This window comes from Rhamphochromis sp. 'chilingali' (assembly GCF_963969265.1).
Source record: "Rhamphochromis sp. 'chilingali' genome assembly, chromosome: 14".
NCBI classification, from domain to species: Eukaryota; Metazoa; Chordata; class Actinopteri; order Cichliformes; family Cichlidae; genus Rhamphochromis; species Rhamphochromis sp. 'chilingali'.
This window is the reverse complement of record NC_137941.1, coordinates 27,945,979-27,960,847: the sequence shown is the minus strand read 5'-3', so window position 1 is coordinate 27,960,847 and position 14,869 is coordinate 27,945,979. Positions and strand designations below refer to the sequence as shown.

Sequence of the window (14,869 nt, the reverse complement as noted above, 5' to 3'; positions counted from 1 at the left end):
GGCTTGCAACAAAAAGCATGCATGAGAAGCAGAGAGAACGGCTGCAGTGGACAAACAGTTTCACTTTATCTACAAGGAACTTCCTTTACAAATACAGCTCCTCTTCGTCTGAGGCTGAGCTAAAGATGCCACATACATATGGCTCTCCAGAGCACAGTGATGCACCTGCAGGCTACCAACAAAGATCCAGAGCTGGCACTCTGTGCTGAAGTAAACCTTGTTTTGGATTCCAGCAACTCTAGAGGGCAATGTCTGCTCTGTAGATACTAAATACTTACTTTATGCTGTGCCCAGGAGACAAAGGTAGCTTTTTTAAGTGAGTGCAGAAAACTGCAGTTGTTGTTACTGTGCAACTGAAAACACGGGATGCAAAACCAAAACCAGCAAAGTGAAGAGCTGAATACTCCAGAGAGGGGGGGCTTCAGAGTCATGTGATGAATCTCTGTGTTCATTACCGTGAGTGACCACATTATATACAAACAGTCATTTGATGCATGATTAATTTAAAAATTTTCATGCCAGCTGCATTAAGGGGAAAGAAGGCTCCATTAAGCCCATGCCTCTATTGTGTCACATCAATTTTCTGCTAGTGAACTGTTACAAAATTATGTGATGACAAGCTCAAAGACTTAACAAAGGATGGGGTTTTTTTTGTTTTTAAAACACAAAAGAAATAAAATAGTGTTGAAATAGTAACCCCAGGGGAGTGTACTGAGTGCAGCAGAATATCAGTACATGCAATTAAGCCACAGCTGGACTATGGCTCTCATCGCTGAGGTCCACACCATGAATCATCCCTCCTGCAGAGCGTGTGCATCATCCGATTCAGTCACTGGGATAAACACAGGTCTACCACCGATGGTTCAGATTTAACAAGCCAGCAGGTCAGGGTTACAGTGCACTACAGCAGCAGGACACCGGCTAAATACAGCGCCTGGCTGCAGGTGCACTCACAGCGCCTGGGTAATAGGTTTGAAGTGACCCGGACACTGAAGAATAATGTGTATCGATGTGTGATTAAAAAGCGAACGTGTTGACAGCATAAGGTTTAGCAGCGGAGAGTGGAGGCAGATTCAAACACATGAAGCAATGAGTAAGAATGTATAAGAATAGTCATGGTGGAGCATAGTCCCATCCACGTTCTTTCTGTCTGATTACCCCTGAAAACTGTCCCCAGATGCACCAAGTTTAACAGGAGCACACAGTCGAGGTCCACTGACTGCTGTTAGTAAGGTGGTATTTAAAGGAGATGGAGGATGAGAAGTAATGAACTGGACTTTTAGACTGTGATGTAATCATATGTGTATGTACGTATAACCACACAGAGAGTGAGAAGCAGCATGAATTATGCTGATCTTCCATCAGGTTTTGCAGCAAAATGACGGAGGTGAGTGTTCTGCGCACACCTCCTTTATTAGTGGAGGTATGCAAATATATTTCTTCTCCTATCTGATGAGAATTGGGATTTAAAAAACAAAAAACTACCAACTGTGATTCCTTCTACATGCAAATTGTCCCCTTTTGTCTTCACTGTGGAACTAAATCAGAATAAAACATGTTTTTACTCAAAACTTTTTTTCCCTCTCTCGTTTCGAAGAATTTCTGCAGCTGGTAAATAGTCTAAATCTGGCATTTCTCATTAAAAGCAAAAAATAAATAAACATACAAACATCATCAAATAACTGTTGTTTTCCTTACAATAAATCTTTGTAGGTATATAGAGTGGATTTTAAGTATCATTGGACCTCTCCTTCAAGGTCAGTAGATTGATATGAATCTCAAAGTGATAATACTATACAGAGCTATTTAAAACTATGTTACTTGATGCCATTGTTTATACTGACACCATATAGGTGTCATATATAGGGGAATATAGCGGATGATATATGGGGATTCTAAATATTGCTTACTTTGGACCTTTGACCTCTTCTTCAAGGTCAAATAAGGTCAAACTTTCATGAAATGTCTCATCTTTCAAGCTACACTTAAAAGCATTTATGAATTGATACTGGTATATGGGGACTCTAAACATCACATTATAGTTTGCATCTAAATATCATGACAGATCTGACCTCTGACCTCACTTTTACATTTCAAATCTGTCTTTCTTTCAGGTTGACCTCACAATGTTTTCTATCGTTAAAGAAAGAAAATGAGCTGCCTAGTTAGAAATATACTGCAGTATAATATTAAATAATAAAATGAAGTTATTCATCCAGTTATTTACAGATCATACTTATTATCCATCACTTAAACCTTCAGAAGGTTTCTCTAATCCTGTACTTCTGTAATCTAAGTAGATATTTGACATGCATGAAAATTTACAAAATACTAAATGATTTCCTTGAAAGTGAATCCTGCCCAGAGAGTGAGCTGCCTTCACGGAGCTCTCAGATGTCTTCTTGTTTCAGTTGCATCTAAGGTTGCAGGATATCCCCAGTAATGTAGGAATAGGCCTGATTTTGTCATATTAAATAACTGAGATTGCAATACTGAGTATAATAACTATGATCAACAATGCTGTCATAATGAATCAGCCATACCAAACGCCATTTTTCTTAAAACCTGCTTGAATATTAATACCCAACTTTAGAATAGAGATTTTGAAAAATTGTCATCTTCCATCTGTTGCCTTGGTTACAATACCCCCAACTCAAGCTACTTTGAAAGCACATGTAAAGACGATCCACATATTAAAAAAAAAAAAAACTATAAGTAAACAAAAAACAAAACATGGCTTGAGAGCCAGTCTGAAGTTGACTGGATAAAAATGACAGCTCACTGCTGAGCACCACCGCATGTTTTTGTGGCTTTTGATCTTTTCCACACTGTCCTGTGGGTGAACTGGGAAATGCAATAGTCAGCTGGGTTCACTAGAAGAGCAGCTTTTAACTAGCGACACTGCTACCCTCCAGTATGACTCTCACTACCTGCAGCAGCCTTCTGTGAATTACACATCCCACAGCAAATTGCACTCAGCACAGCCTCAGCAGTAATGTGAAAACTCCCATTTCACAGCTAAACAACACGCTGTCTCTGCAGCAGGCACCACCGGGGCGGCTGGCTAAGGTCTGAACGCAAGCGGTGCTGCTCCAGTTTTTCTGTCTGTGTGTATGTGTTTGTGTGTGTTCACACAAGTGGGTGAAGAAGAGTGTGAGTCTCTGTGCACAAACACAGACTGGCTGAACAGATGGTGATCAAGCTAAAGCAGCTTAGCGTCAGAAGGGTGAGGTAGGACGGCACGGCGCCCAAACATGCAGACACACACACACACACACACACTTCCATTTCTGTGCACGCAAGCGGTGTAAACATAGATCAAACTGAGGCTGAAATAAACACCATGAGCAGTGTTGCTGAATAAACCGCCGCTTTGACCTGAATGATTGTACAATGTTTATATGCTCGGTGCACGCATGCAGCATGCTCACACACACACACACACACACACACACACACACACACACACACACACACACACACACACACACACACACACACACACACACCACCAGGTTTAGTGAACAGAAACATTCCTCAGTTTCTTTTTCCCTTCAACATCCCATGATAGTCATTTATTTTATAGGGAGCTTCTAAATGCAATTAAGCAAGACACACGAGGTGCGAGGTGGTAAATTCCACATTCACTTGTTAAAATCCATGTGTTTGCCCATCACTATATTCACTTATCTGCTGATGACTGATAGTTTTAATTAGAAAGATGCACCATTTGTGATTAGCCTGTTCGCCCTAAAGAAGCAAAGTGTCAGTCTAATTATTTAATATAAAAACTGTTCACTGCTTTCCTAACTGTCAGCGTACAGGGTGTACTGAAAGAGAGGACAGAATGACACATAAGATGATGGCTTTCTTCCAGCTTTTTTCTAAAGCTTTTTGGACTGAAAGGAACTGACTGGCTCTGTGGGGAAATCTACCTTTCCAACTAAAAGCTAACAACAGCTCGCAAACAATGAATTCCTCCATTTCTGGAAGTTTGGCACACTGCATTTGAGTTTCAACTTTGTTGGACCAGGTGCACCAAGTCCAAAAAAAAAAAAAGACAATTCATTAGTAATGCAGCTGGGATCTCCTCGTCTGCCTTATCGTCCCCCCGCGCCACAGTCCAGTCACTTCACCTCTGCCCCACCCGCCTCTGCAAGCAGCGCCTCAAATGTCAAGACTCGCTCAAGGCTGCGCTCTACACAGCCACGAACGAGAGGCCCCAGAGGAGCCGGGACAAAAACAAGCGAGAACACGGGAGGAGGAGGTGAGATGGGACGTCATGTGATTTAAAAAAAAAAAAAAAAAAAAAAAAAAAAGAAAGAAAGAAAAGAAAAAAGCTCACTTGAGGAAATATAAAAATAACATGAACTGGGAAAAACGTCCCAAGAGGACCAGGAAAACACAAGGAAGTGACCCTGATCTTCAGCCATCACGTTCTAATCATTTCATCTCTTTCATCAACTCCAGCTGTTTGTGTCATGCCCTGCTTTGCTCAAATATACACTTCATCAGACGCAAGCAGAGCTCAAAAACAGTGCAGGAGCATCTTCATGTTTTATCACAACTAAGCTGCAGACAGTTTTGTCAAATGCAGTCCACTCTGAGAATTCATTTAACCCTTGTATGGTGTTCGGGTCTGTGAGACCCGTGTTCAGTTTTCTTCAAAAGAAAAATTAAACAATTAATTATTTTTTCACGTGTAAATGTGTTGTGTCTTTCCACTCACTCCACTTGATTATAACTGATTTATTTATAACATTTTATATAAAAGAAAAACGAGAAGCACATTAATTCATAAATGTGATCTAACAAAGGTAAAGGGAAAAAATTAACCATGTTTGCTGTTCATATGTCTTGTAATTGGGATGAAGTAAACATCTGTTGAGTAATTTAACATAAAATTGTTTGATAGTGTTAATTTGGAAAGCCAAAACTCTAGCGGGTCCACCAGACCCATGAACACTGGCTGAGTAACAAAAATACGAACACCACACAAGGGTTAATATCATCACTTCACAATTACAGCTGAAATTAGCTGTACATTCAACCATTAGTCAGCTGACAGAAAATTAAACAGTAATTAGGGATTGACGTTTAAAGACTTGAACATTTTCAGTGATTGGCTTCAGCCTTTCAGCCGTGTACTTGCTTTGGGTTTAAAATTGAGACTCATGATAGGACGAATCTGAACGTTACCCAGAAGTGCCACAGCAGGAGACGTAATGTACTTGCGCTTAGCCTGTTAGCTCTGGAGGTCTATTTAATTATAAGCAGCAGCTTGTATCCTCCACTGGTGTCTATAAATGATGCATTCAGGTGCAGGGCTCACGATCCAGTTGGCAAAAGTCACTACTTTTTACTTTAAAGCTACTGTTCCCTTTCTGCCAATCCTGACATGTGTGCAATGTGACGATGCTCCATTTCCATGTGCCTCCACACCATGTTCACAGTAGGTGACTGTGGGACAGCTGCCATTCTAATAACTATGTGACTACATGACCATCAGGCCCTCACTCTACCCCATGTTTATGTCGCAGGTTCACTTTGGTGGAACAGCTGATATCTCTGAAGTGTGAAATTCACCTTTGAATGACTTAACTACTCTCATGTGTACTACTACTGGTAGATATTCATATTAAACATGAACACAGTTTCAAATAAAGAGTTCCACATATATAGACATAGCTCATCCATTTACCCAGCCATCTAGCCACTTATGTGGGTTTGGGTAGCTTAGCAGTGACGCCCAGACCGCCCTGTGCTCAGCCACTTCCTCCAGCTCTTCTGAGGGGACGCTGAGAGGATTCCAAGGATGAACTAAAGTTTAAGGTAAGTAAGGCTAATTTTGAACTGTGCATCCTGCACAGCTATTCTAAGAGAGTCAAAAATAAATAAATAAATAAAAGAAAATGAACATAGTAGGTCCACTTTAATGTTTTCATTTTATTTGTTAGCTGTTTTCCTGTTTGTGAAAAAGGTAAGAAGAGAGGCGCAATCTTGGCTTGCCGCACTTCAAAGCAGAAAGCACCCACATCAGAAATCAGACGATGGGTAGCAGGCGAAGGAAGGCAGAGAAAAAAAGGAGCATGATGGGGGTGGTGGTGGCTTTGAACTACAGACGGCTGAAGTGGCGGAACAGGGTGTCTTGGAAGAAGTCAAACTGCACATGGAGGAGACATTCTGGCTCTGAATGGGGCTCAGCTGCATGCAGTGTCAGGCATTATGGCTCTGAACAGAAGTCAGCTGCACATGGGCTATTCTGATGATTCCTGCACTTTATCCACCCTCATTGAAATAACAGGAAGAGGATGAGAGCGAAGGGGGAAGGTGGTGTCGAGACAGAAAGAAGAGAAGCATGGACAGGAAGAGGAGAGGAAAAGTGAGAGGGTGAGGATGCCACCTTTATTCATTTGTAACACAGCGTTTTCAGTAAAGTATTTACTGAAACATGCTTTACATGAAGTCCCATTAGATACTTCATTAGATACTGTATAGTTTTTCATATTTATATCCTGTTCATATCCTGTACATAGCTTGTACTCACTACAGCCTGTACATACTTATAGTTATAGAATATTCACAACATACTTCATACCGTGTACATTATAACATACCATAATAGACCCATTTCTGTAATATACTCACATATCTATATTATTGCTAATATATATTGTAATATATCTATATCACTAAAGCACTTCTGGATGGATGCAAACTGCATTTCGTTGCCCTGTACCTGTGCATGTGCAATGACAATAAAGTTGAATTCTATTCTATTCTATTCTATACCAGTACACTAGAATATATGGAGGACAGGTTCAACAAGGTCACTCAAATGTAATTACACCAATATGTTGTTTTGGTTTTCCCTGCATTTATGATTCATCATCTCATTATCAATTAGTATTTACACACAGTGGGTTCCTCAGGGTCACAACATGTTGTTTACCCACTTATCAGATTATAGTGATGATTACTGCAGCTGAAAATGTAACTCTTACCTTTTAAAAGATGAGCAACTACGTATGCAAAGCTTTGGCAGAGCCATTTATTTTTGTTATGGGACTAAGCCAGTAAAAACAGATGCTATAAGAACCACGTTCAAAAATAAATCAATGTCATTATGCTGACACCCAGCTCTGTGTATTTATCTTGGACTCCACCAGAGTAGCACTGCATGATTCACAGTTAAAAATGATTATTGTTTATGTTATTCTGGGTCTTAATGCAGCCCCCTCAGTTCAGCTTCTGTTTACAACAAGCCTTTTAGCTTCCTTTCCCCTTTCTTTAAATCAGCTGTCTTCTGATTGGATGCCCCTCATTAAAAGGTTTGGACAGTAGGTCCACAGCTCACTGTCACACCCGAGTGTCTGGATAACCGTAATAGGGGCGTCGTCTGTCTGTACATACACTCAAGAGTATGAAGGAAAAAAATCTGAAACAGTGTATTTAGCTTGGCTCACAGGGAATACTTGTACATACACTGACCCCAATATTTCAAACTTTGGCAATGTTTCATATAACCCTCATTTTAACTGTGTGTATGTTAGAGAATTGTAAAAAACAAAAAACCCCAGAATAGTTCAAGTTTAAAATCTAATTTGAAAACAATTAGCTTAACGTAGGATTTTTGCATTGCATTGTATTCGAACACAGGCATGACGTAATGACACTGAGTAGGTGAAATGCTTATTGGCTCAAAAAATGGCAGAACAGGAGAGGGGAGTGAGCACGAACAAAAACAACAACAACAAAAAAACAAAACAGACTGAAATGGGAAAACATTTATTGTTGGTTTCACTTTACCACAAGCTGATCAGAACAATCCAAAGCTTAAAAAAATAAGTTACCAGTTGTTCAACACATTTTGAACACTGCCTCCTGATGACAGTCAGCAGCTACAGATGAGGATGAGAATCACCAGCCAGACAAACACAAAAAGTTACACAGTAAAAAAGAAAACCAGGAAAACAAATTGTTCAGTTGCTCATTAACACAAATATCTAAGCAGGCGATCACATGGCAGTAATTCACTGCATTTGAGCATAAGAGATCAACACGACCTGCTTCAAAGGCATAAAAATGAAGAATAAGGCTGATTTAAGTGACTTTAAACATAGCGTGGTTGTTGATGCCAGACGGGCAGGGTTGAGTTTTCAAAAAGTGCTTAACTACTGGGGTTTTCCTACATAGCCATCTGAAGGGTTTACAAAGAACAAACCAAAAAGGAAAATATCCAGTGAGGTGCAGTTCTCTGGGAAAATTTGCCTTTATACTGTAAAAGAAAGCTTAGCCAACAAATCCAAAGCTTATCGGGGTTAAATTCACTGTGTAAGGTTGCCCAACTGTGTTCAAATAGAGCTGTAGCACATGAGCTAAAGTGAAAGAGAAAGTGGGTTAACTAGATGCGGGGGCGAGCAAAGGGAATTGGCTCCAAACATGTGTGACCTTTAGTCCCACAGTTCACAGCCATAAGCACTTAATGACTGTACAACAGCTCCCGACCTTTAATCCCTGCACTTCAGCTGACCTCACAGGTAGCCCGGAGTCTTACTCTGCTCATACAATAACTGACTGAGTGAGAGGATGAGGGGGGAAAGCCTTGGAACAGAGAAACATTCACTGCAATCCAACTCAGGGTAACCATGGAAAATTTACTGCAACATCAAAAAGATAGGGTGCCCTATATTGCACACTATCCATCTGCATCTTTGTGTGTGTGTTACTGTAATAAAAGGTGATTTGTACTCTGCCCCGACTTCATATAGTGCATCAATCACCCTGTGTCTTATTCTGTAAGTGTCACCAGCTTTACAACACACACAAGTTTACGGCATCACTTACACCCAACTCTAACCTGGCATGTGTGCATGTCAGTCAGGCAGGTCACTGGAAGCAGCAAAAGAGGAAGTAGCACTAAGCTGCTTTAAACTGGGCTGCTCTTCTCAGCTGGAGATGACAGTCACATTCTCTCGCGTTATTAGATTAGCCTGCCACTTCTAGCGTGTCGATTCATGTTTCAGCTGACTGATCTTTTTCCCAAAAATCAGCACAAATAATGTGAATACAGCTAAATAATGCCATCGTCAGACAAAGTAGAACCAGCCTGTGTATTCCTGCAAAGGTATAGAATCACATCCTTATTCGCACAAAAGCCTGATCTGAGGAGAATGAAGAGGAACTGAAAAGCTTAGGACTGGATCTGACTTCATGTTATCAGGAGCCATAATGAAACGTCAGCCTGGGGGAAACATTAAAGAGAATCGACAGTAAATGAATGTCATTAGCATGTTTACACCTCCCACAGAGCCGCGGGAGAGGGGCAAGTCAGAGAGATAAGTGAGAGGGAGTGGCACACAAAGATGCAGGCATGTGTCTGAGAAATCCCATGTACTGTTAAAGGCCTGCCAGTGATGATGACTATAAAGTAACGCACTCAGTGGGGGGTTTTTTGGATTGGAAACTGTGACGCACGCTGTGACCTACAGCTGAGGCCTGCATGGAACAATCATATGCTGGTCATTCTGCAGGCAAATGCAAAGTAGCAGAAAACAAAACAAAAACTTTGAAAGTAATTCAAATCAGTTGTATTTATACAGCGTTGATTCACAACAGCAGTTGCCTGAAGGCATGTGAGGTAAACTTCCAAAACCCACAGACCGATGAGTAGCGCTTGGTGACAGTGGGAAGGAAAAACTGCTCAGTTGCGATTCAGTACTGACAGGTTGGACACTATGGTCTGCGTCCATACTAGAAATGATTCGCTCGTCGCATGAGGCTTTGCAGCTGATGGCCGACTGCTTGCAAACATTCCAGGCTCCAGTCGTTGAGGTAACCAAATGGATTTTCTACCCGGTCAAATCTCGGTGGTATTCTTCACTTTTGCCTGGAGGTTGAGAAAAGTTTATGTCAAGGCCCTGCCCACTTCTCGTTGCCAGTCCTCATTTCACCTGCAGTGACTTGAAGTCACCTAATGTTGTTCACCTTGTATGTGCACAGTGAAAGTGGAGCTGCCGACTAAAGCTAAAGAACCACTCCATACAGGACCTGCTGCAGTTCGTAAACTGGGTCATGTGCTGCTAACTGAAGCTCATTGACTCTGTAGAACAGACCAGGGACCACCATCTCATTACCCACAGTTCAAGACAGTGGAATTTGAGTCCAATGAGGGGATGAGGAACTGATTAGCAACTACTATTGCTCCATTATCAGTTTATCTAAGAAACTGTGTGAAGTACTTTCTCCATTTCTGTGGGAAACGTGGAAATGGGAAAGCAATAATGTTTTTGCAAAGTCTGCCGTGTGACAGCCACTAATCCATTTTTGGCACTCATATCTGTCTTTCTGTTTGAACCTGGTATTCTCTTGCTTCTCTGTCAAATCCCTTTGTTGACCCTCTTTTAGGGTTCAGGATAGTTTCCATCAGATAATTCAGCATGTAAGCCCAATGGCTTTGTCTCATTAGTTCTGATTGCTTTTTTGAAAGTAAATTTTTCTTCATAAAAAATTTACGGTAATTTCAAACTTAGAAACTTGAAATTAAAAACTTATTGTAAATGACAACTCACAGCGTTGCTGCAATGTCTATCCAGGCCACAGGGACCACGGTATGAAGGATTAACCCCTTTATTGTCTGGGCTCGGCAGCAGGGATACTACTCAATATTTATACTGAACCTTTTAACAGCAATTAAATCAGCAATTATCAGTATATAGCATAGTATCATGATATTTTGCATGGTGATATTGTATCGATACAGGGATACCAAATCTAAATCATTTCATATTTTTTAAGTAAATTAAAACAGTCTGGGAATACTATAAACAAGAGGGCTCACTTTGTCTGATAGGAGGCAAAGCTTCTGCAAACAGTCGCAGTCTGACTCAGACTGACTGCAATCACTCTCAGAGAGCCTGTCAAAGGTCTGTACATAATTGCGGTGTAATTTATAAAGAGAACTTGCTAACATGTTGCCATCAGTCTGAATGAGGCTGTCAATAAGCCCAAGTCGAGGGGGCTCGACTCACTTGGCTGCTAGCTGGTTGCATTCTGGTTAAATTTCTGAAGAACAGGAAGGTTGATGAGCGCGAATGTGATGTGAATTTCTGACTGACTGGAAACATTTATGGCAGATTTTAGTGACGTGTGTGTTGGTATGCTTGACAATCTCACTTAGCAGCAAAAAAAAAAGAAAAAAGAAAAAGAAAAAAAGAATTGATTTCACATGATTTTCAGTTCCATATCATGATAATATTGTATTGTGGGATGTCTGGTGATTAGGGCCTCTACTTTTATCTGTTCTTTGAAGATTTGTTTTCCTGTTAGTTACCATGTTTTTACAAAAAAGGCTGGTCAACAGATAAATGAGATGAAGACCGTGTTAGCTGAAAGGCAAGATGGTCATGAGAAATTATTCTCCAAGGAATCTGATGCCAAGCTATGAGAAACCAGATTGACTGGCCATCCAATTATTCTCCCCAGTCGTTCCATCCTGGAAAACCAAAGAGTGGTCCCCCTTGATGCTGGGGGAATTGTTAAACAGCATGTAATTGACAGCTTAGCCAGTCAGATGCTTCAGCTGCCGCTAGCAAGGTTTCAGACAGCCTTCACTCAGCTGCCGCCGGGGCATTTGATCCTGATAAAAAGAAGTTATGGTAAAGCGATAAAAAAAATTGGAGCAAAAACAGCGTACATGAGACACTAATGCAGCTAAGTACAATGGGGACGTAGAACAGAGGCACTGGTGGTGTGTTGTGAGAAAACTCCTGAGTCTGCAGTTTAAGGTGAACAAAGCAGAATCAGAATCAGAATCAGAATACTTTATTGATCCCTGGGGGAAATTATTTTTTGTTACAGTGCTCCATTTTAAACCAACATTAAGACAAGACAGACAATACGCTAACTAAGAATAGTACAATATATACATATATATACATACATACATACATAAGTCACTTATAAATAAATATTTGGAAAAGAAACATGTGTAGTTGTAGCAGCAAACAGTGTGTTAAGTGGATGCGTTGTACAGGGAGATGGCCACAGGCAGGAATGATTTCCTGTGTCGTTCAGTGGTGCTTTTCGGTAATCTCAGTCTCTCACTGAACGAGCTCCTGTGGCTGACCAGCATGTCATGGAGTGGGTGGGAGGTGTTATCCAACATTGTCTTTATCTTGGACAGCATCCGCCTCTCCGACACCACCTTGAGGGAGTCCAGCTCCATCCCCACAACATTGCTGGCCTTACGGATCAGTTTATTAAGTCTGTTGGCATCTGCGACCCTCAGCCTGCTCCCCCAGCATGCAACAGCATAGAGGATCGCACTGGCCACCACAGACTCATAGAAAATCCTCAGCATTTTCTGGCAGATGTTGAAGGACCTCAGTCGCCTCAAAAAATAGAGACGACTCTGGCCCTTCCTGTAAAGTGCTGTGGTGTTTTTAGCCCAGTCCAGTTTATTTTAGTCCAGTCCAGAGGCACAGCAAACATTAAAAGAAAGAAAAAAATACAAGTCTCCACCTCTCCCAAAGCAAGGGAGGTACAAAAACAAAGAAAACAAGAAAGCTGCGGAATGCAAATATCCCGAGAGAAAAAGGTATAACCTGAGGGCGGATGCAACGACAGATTATGTGTGAATAATCGGGATGGTAATGATTTCTCTTCAGTTGTTAGGGACAAGCCTCTCAAAAGCAGTGAAGAATAATTATTTACAGAATAACCACTGACCTATATCTCACACAGGAGTTAGCACATAATATTTGCCAGCTCGTGCTCTGTCTGTTATACTGTATAGGTGACTGTGGGCTTGGGGATTGGTTTAGGGAATATTAGAAACACTACAGTGCTAATGAGCAAGTTTATTTACTCGAGTCACAAAATTGTTTAAAGGAGGGTATTACATTGCACATTTTCAGACATATCCTCCACTGTAGTGCTTTACCATGAACCTTATGAAGATTAATGATCTGGCATGACTGTGCAAAAAGTTGATTCTAACCTTTCAGCATATTCTAAATCAAGCAATCAGAGAGGAAATTGGATTCCTGCACCTCCTCCTCTACACTCTGTTTTTAGGCATTAGTAAATCTAGTTGGGGAAAGAAGATTTTGGCCAGTCGCAGGTCTTCTCCAAAAAAGTTGACGTGTGATGGCAAGTCTGATACAATGGCAGAAAATCATGCAGGTACCCTTGATATTTCAACACCAGCAACAACTGCCTACTTGGTTTATAAAAAGCAGAATGTCTGCAAAATATTAAAAATAAATAAATAAATAAATCTACACAGTGCGAGAGTACTCTACATTTATAACATTTCAATTTTACCCTTACGGCCTTCAGACTGGAATTTCCAATGCGGATTAAAGCCATTATATCTATATATGCTGTATTAGACCACGAACTAGCAGAAGCAGTCTAGAAGCTCATGGATTTGCTGTAGTAAAATGCCAGTGAAGTCTGGTGGCTTTGCAGACGTCACAGATGGATGTAACGGCCTCTCTGATCACAGGGTAAACTGGTGAAAGTATTCTCATTGCACTGTACAACTGGGCCTCTTTTTAAATATGGCTAGAATTCATTTTGCTACTGACCCCATCTATGGCGCCACATTTCTTAGCTTCCCTGCTGCTCCTACTGTCTGCTCCTCCAAATTGGGGGCACCATCAACTGTAGGCAACACACTGACTATGTTAAGTACCTCATACAACCCCACTTCAAAGAATCCTCCCCACCGCCCCTCCTGCCCAGCGTGATGATTTCATTTCACTGGTGATATGATAAAGAGAAACAGAGAGAGAGCCTGATGAATGGGAGCAGAAGTCTGATGTGCCTTTAAGGCCTCTTAAGATAACTTTTCTTCAGCATTTTAAGCACTTTATGTTAAAATGACACAGATAAGCCATCTTATTGAAAGAGTTCCTTCCCCCTGTTCCCTCCTAATCTGCCTCACATCCTGAAGAAAGCATCATGATACAATAAAGAGCGTGCAGGTGGGAAGCCACTGCTCTAATGACTTTGCCTCTTATTTTAAGACCTTATTACCAGCTCCTCTGCCTAGTTACAGCTTAACCAAGTTAACTAAGATGGACTTTTTTTAAAATCCAAAATAAAACATGCTTAGTTCATCACCTGTGATATAAGCACACTGGTGTCCTGACTACAGTTCAATTATAGCTTTGTAAGGCACCTGTGCAGCGGCCAACTAGGGACAGATGATTTGTTTAAATTCCCTAGCTAACGACTAGCTGGCTAAAGCAATGTGGTTAAATGTTCAATGTTAGCTCTAAGATGACATGGTGCCTCACTGTGATGGGAAGCTGTGGAAACAAAGACAGAGGGCAGTCATATGAAATAGCACGCTTCTGAAATGCTTTGATCTCCAACATGATGACATGCCTGCAAAGCTGACCCATGCATACCCATGCTGGTCCACACTGTCTGCACTGCCCAAAAAGTTCTAAAGAATGGTTACGCTTCTCTTTTTTTCCTGTTATGAGGCGACACTGAATTTCTCTGTGTATGTTGACAGAGGAGGGACGGTTCAAGTGTTTCTTGACATCGTATTCAGTTGACTCCCATGATGCAGCTGTAAAAATGTAGGTTGCTCTGCCTTGCACAAAATAATTATCCACCCTGATATCGCTGATGGTTTAAGCTGAATAGGATGCAGACTTCCGCTAGGCATGAGCAGCTGAGTGAGACAAGAACGCTAATGAACAGTTGTTGAAAATCAAAGCTTTGCTGAATATGTTCTGACGCACGCATGCACGCACACACACGCGCACACACACACGCACACACACACACAGCAACTCACAGCACAACTGCGTCTCTGATCATAGCTGGGTGTCCATGGTCTCCATGTTGG

At 41.2% G+C, this 14,869-nt stretch overlaps 1 protein-coding gene across 12 annotated transcripts in view; it reads right to left on the bottom strand.

The window, feature by feature from the left end:
• caska (calcium/calmodulin-dependent serine protein kinase a) overlaps positions 1-14,869 on the bottom strand; it is a 176,034-nt gene that overhangs the window by 112,218 nt on the left and 48,947 nt on the right. The gene's annotated exons all lie outside the window — the stretch shown is intronic.